Source organism: Lipotes vexillifer, unplaced genomic scaffold (assembly GCF_000442215.2).
Source record: "Lipotes vexillifer unplaced genomic scaffold, Lipotes_vexillifer_v1.1 scaffold863, whole genome shotgun sequence".
Lineage (NCBI taxonomy): Eukaryota > Metazoa > Chordata > Mammalia > Artiodactyla > Lipotidae > Lipotes > Lipotes vexillifer.
The window spans coordinates 3,725,928-3,735,591 of record NW_006788168.1 but is presented as its reverse complement, the minus strand read 5'-3'; the positions used below and the strand labels follow the sequence as shown (position 1 = coordinate 3,735,591).

Sequence of the window (9,664 nt, the reverse complement as noted above, 5' to 3'; positions counted from 1 at the left end):
TTCCCTACTTATTTTCTGAAGAGAATATTGCCCATGCTAATATTAGGGAGTAAAAGGGATGCCAAGTTTAGTGTTTTTGCCTGTTTGTCATGCCTTTCATGTTATTAAATGTATGCATGTGAAGAGGGAGTGTTTTTCTCTTTTATATTTAAAACTACTCGTAAGACTTTGAGATGAGTGCTGGTATGTCTGTAAACTAGTTTGAGAACCAGACCCAAGATGAAATCCTAGAATTGAAAGCATGGCTGAGTCCTTCCTCTGAGTGTGTGTGTGGGGGCATTTATGGCAGGTAGTCATCTGTGAAACGGCATCCCCCTCTTCCCAGAGATGCTCCCGAATTCATCCTCGAGTTGCCTTGCCACCAGGCAGTACATGATCAGCTTGACCACATGCGTGACCATAGGTGGGAGGGATGGAAAGGAGGACGGTTTCTCCTTCAGAAGGATGTGTAGAGTCAGGGGCTCTGTACCTGGGATTCACGGGGTTTCACTCAAAATTCTCAAATAGTTCCATTACCTCCCCTCCCCCAATGGTAAGAACAATCTAGTGCAAGTGGTTGGTGGTTGTTAATAGTTATAAAAGCATTATAGGTGAATCCACTTTGGAAAATGACTCTTTGTGAAGATGAATGCCCGTAATATGTCTGTAAAAGCTATAGATTCCCTTTCAGTGGAATCAACTCCATCCTCAAATGCTTTACCAAAAATGCTGGTGAGACCATTAGCATGGTAACGAAGAACTCAAGACTTTTTAGCTGGTTTGACGCCCAGCTTCACCACTTAGAAGTTTTACCACCTTGGGCAGGGGATTCACCTCTCTAAGCCACAGCTGGCGGTTCTTCAGAATAAGAAGAAAAATAATATCTGCTTCTTAGGCTTGTGTGAGGATTAAATGAGATAATATATCTAAGAGCCTAGCCCAGTATCTGGCAAATAGTAACATTAGAACAAGACAGGACCTGAGAACAAAAAAGGAGAAAAAGGCAGCAGAGAAAGTGGCAAGTGAATATTTGACAAAGTGCTTTTGTTAAAAACAGAATTGACTTGGTGGCAGAGCCATGTTGCTTTCAGAGGATTAATACAAGAAGAAACTTAAGCGCTTCATGGTCATTAGAATTATAGTACCCGAGAGGCCAGGGAGGGGGGTGCCCTTCATCAGTTTGGATTGATTTAAACTAAAAAAAAATGATGGAAATTTGAGATCAGGTAGACTCAACATTCATACTTAGTCTTTGGTATAAGAAAATGTGTGTGTGTGTGTGTGTGTGTGTGTGTGTGTGTGTGTGTGTATAAGAGAAACAGGTGAGAGAGAGAGAAGGGTCAGGGTGGGAAGGGCAGAATGCATCAAGGACAGTGAGCTGCTTTTCCACTGCCGTCACTGAAGCCTCTCAGGGTATTTCAGAGGAGGTAGACGATCATGGACCATATCTATTCTTTGTCTCTGTTGCCAGGGAGAGCTTTGTTTTCAGAGCTCTGCTTTGTCTATGGAATTAGATCTACGGTTATAATAATTTCACCTTGGGATGTCCCAAGACACAAACCCGGACATGAATATTAGCTCCACATTCTCCCAAAGGAAGGCCTGTGGGTTTTGTTTTCATAGTAATTCTTAGCAGATTTCATCATAGGAAATACTGAGCCTCACTCACAGAACCCAACAGAGCCTGATAGTTTGCTGGGGTTGCAGGAGAAGAGATCGCACAGCAGCCTGTGGACACAGAGAGTCCTTGAGACTCATGTTCAATCCCACAGCACAGTAAGATTGGGAATCTCAGAAAAATTCAGTCTGGTTCCCGAACTCTTTCCTCACTGGCGACTTTATTTGGCTGCATTACCTGGTAAATCGTTTAATACTCCATCTTTCCTATGTAAAATACCCAAAGGCCTAAAAATCTTAGGAGCTATTTGCTTAATTCAATAACAATTGTCTCTCATAGTTTTTCAACTGATTGTTTGAGACCCAGATTTGATCTAACTGGTTGGGAAGATACAATTAATCAGTTCTTTGATCAGAGACTATTATTACTATTTATTATCTTCTCAAGACCAGATGGGTTTCTTTTCTAATTTTCAACTTTAAATTGCATAAGAAATTAAAATTCTACCACCTGCCTTTTTGTAATCTCTGTGTGTGGGTTGAATGGATGAAATTAAGCATAAAGTTATTTGCTGAGCATTCACTCTGGCACTCTGTAATACTCAAAAAAAGCAAGGTACGGTCCTTCCTTTCAAGGAGCTTATAATCTAGTGGAAGGAGAAATGAGCTCAGAGCCGTATGCACAGCTACTTGTTTTACTTAACATTAGGGAATTATTCAAAGATAGTGGGAACACAGAAAAAGGACTGGTAGTGTTCCCATTCATCTAGGAGCACCTTAGAAGGATTTATAGAACTAATTCCATTTGAACTTGGACTTGAGAGATAAGCAGGATTTTGAGTGGTAGTAATTGTCAGGGGTGGTGGGAACGGCAGAGGCACGATCTCTAAGGTAAAAAGGTAGAGAGCACACTTGAACAGAGGATTGTATGAGAGTTTCTGTAGGCATAGGGCACCCATGGGCACTACACCCATAGGGCACTACAGCCCTGACCAAGCAGGAAGGAGGCGGTGATGGAAGATGGACAAGGTACTGTAGAGAATTTGCACAGTGGGGCAGTATGGAAGGATTCTGAGTTGCGGAGCCATAGACTTAGATCCATTTCTAGGACAATAACCAGGAAAATAAAGTGAAGGATGAAATGAAAGAGCTGGAGGAGACAGGAAGCAGGAAGGCCATCCAAGAGGCTGATGGAAGCCCAAAGAAGCAGAGCATCAATGGAAGAGAAAAGGAGGGATGGAAACAAGCTGGTTTCTACATGTTGTCTTCTCAATTTTCAGTCCTGGGTTTTCTTATGATCCTAGCTGATATCTCTCTCCCCTTATCTCCATATCTATCTATCTAGCTATCTATCTATCATCTATGTATCTGATTTTTTTTTTTACTTAGTTCTCCTTTCCTTTCTTTAAATAATGGAATGGAAAGAAAGAAACAACCCCTTCCATCTTGACCTCTACATAACTTACAGAACATAATCATCTTAGACCACAGAAAAGGTTCCCATGTGTCACAGCTGTCGCAATAGCTAAGAGGGCTCTGAATAATTATAAGAGGACAGTCATAGATGTTACATGATTAAACCTGGTTTTATACATCCTTACTCCCAGTCCTGCCTCAACTTCCCTGTCCCAGCAGAATATTCCTTGTTTTCCCTGTAGATAATTTGATATCACATTTGATCAGTGATTGGCTGACTGAGGAAACATCTGTGCTCTTTTGGTTTAGTTTTCCTGTGTTTACAGTGATATAGCAAACGTTTGCATCTTTTTTGTTTGTTTTTGTTTTGTTTTGTTTTCAATATATTAAAAAGCAACATAGTACAAATGTTGTAGTTAATATTAAAAAGGATCCAAATTTTTCAAGGAATGAATTTTTATAAAGTTCTACAATGAAAGAGAAAGGGCATATTGATACATAAAAGTTTTGTTAAACAAGATTAAAAAAAAATTTTTTTTTTTAGAAGATGTTGGGGGTAGGAGTTAATTAATTTATTTTTGCTGTGTTGGGTCTTCGTTTCTGTGCGAGGGCTTTCTCTAGTTGTGGCAAGGGGGGGGCCACTGTTCATCGCGGTGCGGGGGCCTCTCACTATCGCGGCCTCTCTTGTTGTGGAGCACAGGCTCCAGACGCGCAGGCTCAGTAGTTGTGGCTCACGGGCCTAGTTGCTCCACGGCAATGTGGGATCCTCCCAGACCAGGGCTCGAACCCGTGTACCCTGCACTGGCAGGTGGATTCTTAACCACTCTGCCACCAGGGAAGCCCCAAGACTTAAAAATTTTTTAATCAAAGTGTTTTAGACTAAATTCTTTCAAATGTTCAAACAAAAACAAAAAAATCCTGTACAATCTCCGTAATAAAATGTGTCCTTGCACTTTGAAAATGTTAAAATTTTAGAAATTTGAGTGATGGAGGCAGCACTTAAAGGTTTTGTGAACCATTTTTTCCCAAAAAAAGAATACTTTCAGTAAAACATTTTACTGTTTTATCTGACTATGCATTTACATTTTTGTGCTTCCAGAAAAAGATTTACATTAACACTGTATTTTTACTGTAAAAAAAATACATTTAGAGATATTTAACTTCCTGAGTGACTTCAGTCATACATTGAACATGATTTAACGAGCAAATTCTAAAATTTTATAATGAAATAGCATGTGCAGATGTATACTTGTACGCTCACTTACAGTAAAACTCAAGATCATGTCACAGAACTTACACTTAAGTTCTCTAAGAAGTTAAATAATATGATTAATCCCCAAACTTGACCAAAAGGTTTTCTCAAATGTTAGTAAATTGAATTACTGAATTTACATTTTCTCATTTATTAACAAAATACTGAGTCATTTCAGACTATCAACTTGAATGTTTTCCGTTATATACACCAAAAATCTGATTCCCTCACAAGAAATTTCTTGCAATACAAAAAGATAACAGATAATTAAAATATTTGCTTCATAATACAACTAATCCATAAAATACATCCCTTCCTCAATTGTCTAAAATGATTAGGAATTGTGGCACTTTCTTTAGCATAAAACCCTTTCCTCTTCTTAAAACTCTGAGGTGAAAGGTTGTTTATGTCATAAAACTAGAACCACAATTCTTCTCGTTTCTGTATTGGACTGCAATTAGGTTTTAAAAATTTTGTAAAGAAATGTGGCAACTTATAAAGCTGCTCTATAGAGTTTTTTTAAGAAAACATTCCCAGAAACAACTTAACAAAAGGGCCTAGAATGACTCTATGAAAACATCCTTTTAACACTTCTTAGTGTCGAGATGAGCGCCATTTTCCATCGCTACCACTGTCTCTTCTGTTATCATAGTCATGGCTCCAGACATCGTGATTTCTCTCTTCATAGAAGAAATCATCTCTGCCTCCTCTGTAATGATGGTCGGACCCATGATCAGTGTAATGCTGTTCACGGCTATGTCTATCCACTACGTAAGGATGAGAATTCTGTCTGACTTTTCGCTGTGATAATGGTGTATCTTGGCCCCACTGGGAGGTTGAAGACTGGTTAAAAGTATGATTATGTGACTGAACTGATGGGGAAAATCCTGATTGATCCAGATGTGGAGAACCAAATTTCCCTCCATAGGACATCTGTCTCAAAGCACTGTTCATCACTGCTTGTCTCTGAAAATTTTCTGAAGAAGAAAAAGATCTTTGAATTATCGGTGTCGATGGCGTCATGTTATCCACTGTCCTTTCGTACCTGCTAGGAGATGTGGAAGTAGGGCTTGAACTTCCAACGTGATGCTGGGAATATGACCAACTGACCTCCTGTGAGTCATGGCTACTTGCTGATCTAAACTGAATCTTGATGGGCCGTCCAAAAAGTTTGATTCCGTTAAGCAGATTCATGGCATAAGGAACAGACACTTCACGTTTGAAATTCACAAACGCAAACTGCTTTGGTTTCCCATCCTTATCTTTTGGAATTTTCACTTTTATTACTGGCCCAGCCTGTCGGGTGCTGGGACGGACCGTCCCGCTTGTGCCAGGAAAGCGGGGATGGCCATTGGGCCGGGCCCTACCCGGGCCGGAAAACGAAAGGGAACGCACGTTTGCATCTTTCATTGGTCCTGTACCTTTATACTTCTGTCCAACTGATTACATGTTAACTAATTGCTCCTTAGTGATTTTTAAAAATAAAATCTTCCAGCAGTTGACTAACAGACCCTGCTAACCAAGTGTTAAGATAAACCAGAAGATACCTTGAAGGGATCCTAATGGATTGTGTGTGGGTATCACGGGATGAGTATGAATACGTTTTAGAGAAAAGGAAAATGGTGCCTTATGACATTGTTTGTTGCCCCAGAGCTTGATGAATTACACTTGAGCCCCATTCTCTCCTTCAGAGACAAGGCATTTCACTTGCAGACATATCTTTTTTATCGATTCCACTTCTTTATTCTCCCCAAGGGATCTCAGGCAAGTGCAGAGTTAGGCAACAAAGACTAGCAGAAAAACATCATCTAGGTGGGGTGTGTTGGTTTCCATGGTTCCTGAGAAGTTAGAGTGAAGGAAGGAAGCGAAACTTGGGCACTGAAAGCAAATCTTCTATTCTTTCCTCCTTTCAATGCATAAACACGTACAGAATCCCTCTGGGCAAGGCAGGCAGAGCTCACTTAGTGATTCATTTAGACTCTGCATGAGAAGGAGATATTATTTTAGTCTTCATTATAAGAGGGGCCATTTCTTCAAATTGACCGTTTTTCCCTCTAACTCTTTTCCAAAGTAGCCTGTTTACAATCTACTCTTGTAGATTACAGTCCTCAGTAGAGACAAGTAGGGAGACATTCAGACCTTGAAAAGCTTCAAGACATCCCACAGAGTTGGAATGCTTTTCTCAAAGGGAAAAAAATTCTGCAAATGTGTATGTACTTGCCTGTGTGCCGGGAAAGAGCCAGCTGGACAGACCATAAACAGCTCCCATTCAAGAACAACAAAAGCCCATGTCAGAAGTCAAGGGACAGGGGGCTGAGAACTAATAATAATTTTGCACTTACACAGCAGTTTTCATCTGAAGACCTCAGAGTGCTTTATAAACATTAATTAAATTGCCCCACAGCCCTGCGAGATGGCTGTGTATCACTGTTTCCAATTTGCAGGGGGTGGAGGGAGGAGACATGTGTGCCTGGAGTGAAGTTGGAACCAGGCCATGCTACAGCGCCCGTGGATTGTGGACTCAGAAAAAGCAGTGGGACCTTTCCTCCGTGAATTTCAGGCTATGGTCACGTCTCATGGTACCTGCTGGACCAAGAAGGAGATGGTCTGGCAACAGTGCTGTCCAGGGCGACCGCTCATCAGGACCCACCTCCTGCATAAGGCAGCCACCTGCACTGGGCTTGAGGGGCTCCGGCACGATCTCCCCGACAAACGCATTGCCATTATTCCAGACGCATCCCTTCAGGGGGACTCATGAGGGCAAGTCAGGCCTGCCTGAGGTGCTGGCTCTGATCGCTTGGAGGTGTAGCCAGGACAGCTGCTTGGAGAAGGATTGTGATGGGTACTCAGCAGAAAATCCTCTGATTGACTATTATCTGCCTTGCATTTGGGAAAAAGTAGCTGTGGGTTGAATTGTGTCCCCTGAAAAGATATCCTTTTTTAACAAAACTAATTTTATTGAAGTGTAGTTGATTTACAATGTTGTGTTAATTTCTACTGTGCAGCAAAAGTGATTCAGTTATGTATATATGTTGTTTTTCATATTCTTTTCCATTGTGGTTTATCACAGGATATTGAATATAGTTCCCTGTGCTACACGGTAGGACCTTGTTGTTTATCCATCCTACGTATACTAGTTTGCATCTGCTAATCCCAAACTCCCACTCCATCCCTCCCCCCCCCACCCCCTTGGCAACCACAAGTGTGTTCTCTATGTCTGAGTCTGTTTCTGTTTTGTAAATAAGTTCATTTGTGTCATATTTTAGATTCCACGTATAAGTGATATCATACGCTGTTTGTCTTTCTCTTTCTGACTCACTTCACTTAGTATGATCATCTCTAGGTCCATCCCTGTTGCTGCAAATGGCATCCTTTCATTCTCCCTGAAAAGATGTCTGGAAGTCCTAACCCCCGGTACCCATGCATGTGACTTCATTTGGAAATCGGGTCTTTGTAGATGTAGCAAGTTAAGATGAGGTCATACTGGATTAGAGTGGGCCCTGACTCTGAAGGCTGTGTCTCTGAGACAAGGGCAATCTGGACGCAGACACAGAAAAGCGTGGCGCATGAGGATAGAGGCGGTGATTGGCGTGATGTGCCTACAAGCCAAATGACCAGGATCGCTGGCGACCACCAAAGCTAGAAGAGGCAAGGAAGGAGTCCTTCCTAGAGCCTTGGCAGGGAGCACAGCCCTGCTGACACCTTGACTTCGAACTTTTGGCCCTAGAATTATGAGAGAATAAATTTTGTTGTTTTAAGCCAACAACAGGTGCTTTGAGGTGCTTTGTTACAACAGCCTTAGGAAATTAATACAATAGTCTAAATATTGGAAGTTGCAAATGCAGGATCATTAAAATGGTCATTATTTAAAGACACATCCCACCATTGTAAGAAGCGAAGGAAACTTTTCTGGAGAGATTGGGCTGTGACGATGGAGATGAGGTTAGGGTGAGCACATCGTAATGATGGTGACAGTGACATCACTTAGTTCTCTGGCCTGGCGCCCGCTGATGGTTCTTAGCCGCTTAGATGTTTTGGCGTGTCAGTCCTGTTGGAACATATTGAATTATAATTGTGAAAATTCATTTAACGCATCCCATTTCTTCATCCCTGTAATGAAATAGAAAGAAAAACAAGGAAGGCATCCAGAAGCCCGATCAAGGATAGCAAAAGGCAAAAATAACCTACAAATAAGAAAAAGGAAAAATAAGATCCAAACACTGGGAAAATTAATCTGTCATGGGTGAAGTTGCAGACATTTGGGGCAAGAGATCATCTGTTGTATTCATCTTTCGTCTTGCCCTTTGCAGACTCCCTTTAAAAAATACAAACAGTCCTGGGATGGGCAACACATATAAAACAATATGATCGTGTCAGGCTTTGGAGTCAGACAGATGTGAATGGAAATCCAGGCTCTGTCATTTACTATCTCTACGGTATTAGGGAAGTCACTTGACCTCTCAGTGCCTTAATTTACTCATCTGCTAAGTGGGTGTAATGATATTCTCATACGTTTGTTGTCAGAATTGAATGAGTTAATATCTGTTTCAAAGCCTGCTCTGTAGTATGTACAGTATTATCAGTAGCATTTGCTTCTGCTCAATACATAGATTTCCTTCCCGTGGAGAGTGGATAAGGTGGGAAAGGCAAGCTGGAGAGGGGGCAGAGGGAGAGGCTGGGAGAGATGACCCAGTTGAAAGATCCTGCACAACGGAGTCTGCCATTGGACTGTGTGGTTTGAGGAGAATTTGCTTCCTTCTCCCTGTAGCCTCAGGGTGGCCCTGCCCCCAAGATTCTCCTTTCCTCCTTGGCTAGGGTCCCTCAGAGCTGGGGGAGTGACATAGAGTGCCCACAGTACACTGCTGTGGGCAATGGAGGTGCTTCCTTGTCTGCCGTTGCTCTCTGAGCAGGGCCCACATCCAGGGAACTGGAGCTGGGGAACCCCTGGAGGCGGCTCCAGCTGTCAGCGGAGTCCTTTCCTCAGGCTGGGAGCCAAGCAGTGCCAAGAAAGGAAGCAGGAGTTGTTCCTATCAGACTGAAGTCAACAACCTCACCTTCTTTGATAGTGATCTTTGAGCCCCAGTTAAATGGGTCAACTCCTATTTACCCAAAAAGAAACAACCTTGCCAAACGGTTCATCATCAGCTTTTTTTTTTTTTTTTAACAAATGTGAACAAGTTTTGAGTGTAACTTATTTCCCCAGGCTCCACACAACCAAAGGCATGAGTGACAGCCTTGATCAAAATATAAATATTTTGGGCTTCCCTGGTGGCGCAGTGGTTGAGAGTCCGCCTGCTGATGCAGGGGACACGGGATCGTGCCCCTGTCCGGGAAGATCCCACATGTCACGGAGCAGCTGGGCCCGTGAGCCATGGCCGCTGAGCCTGCGCGTCCAGAGCC

The 9,664-nt window shown here is 42.2% G+C and overlaps 1 pseudogene; it reads right to left on the bottom strand.

Moving 5' to 3' along the window:
* Nucleotides 1-4,858: 4,858 nt before the first annotated feature.
* LOC103072499 (RNA-binding protein 7 pseudogene) lies at nucleotides 4,859-5,674 on the bottom strand (annotated as a pseudogene).
* Between the last annotated feature and the right edge of the window lie 3,990 nt (nucleotides 5,675-9,664).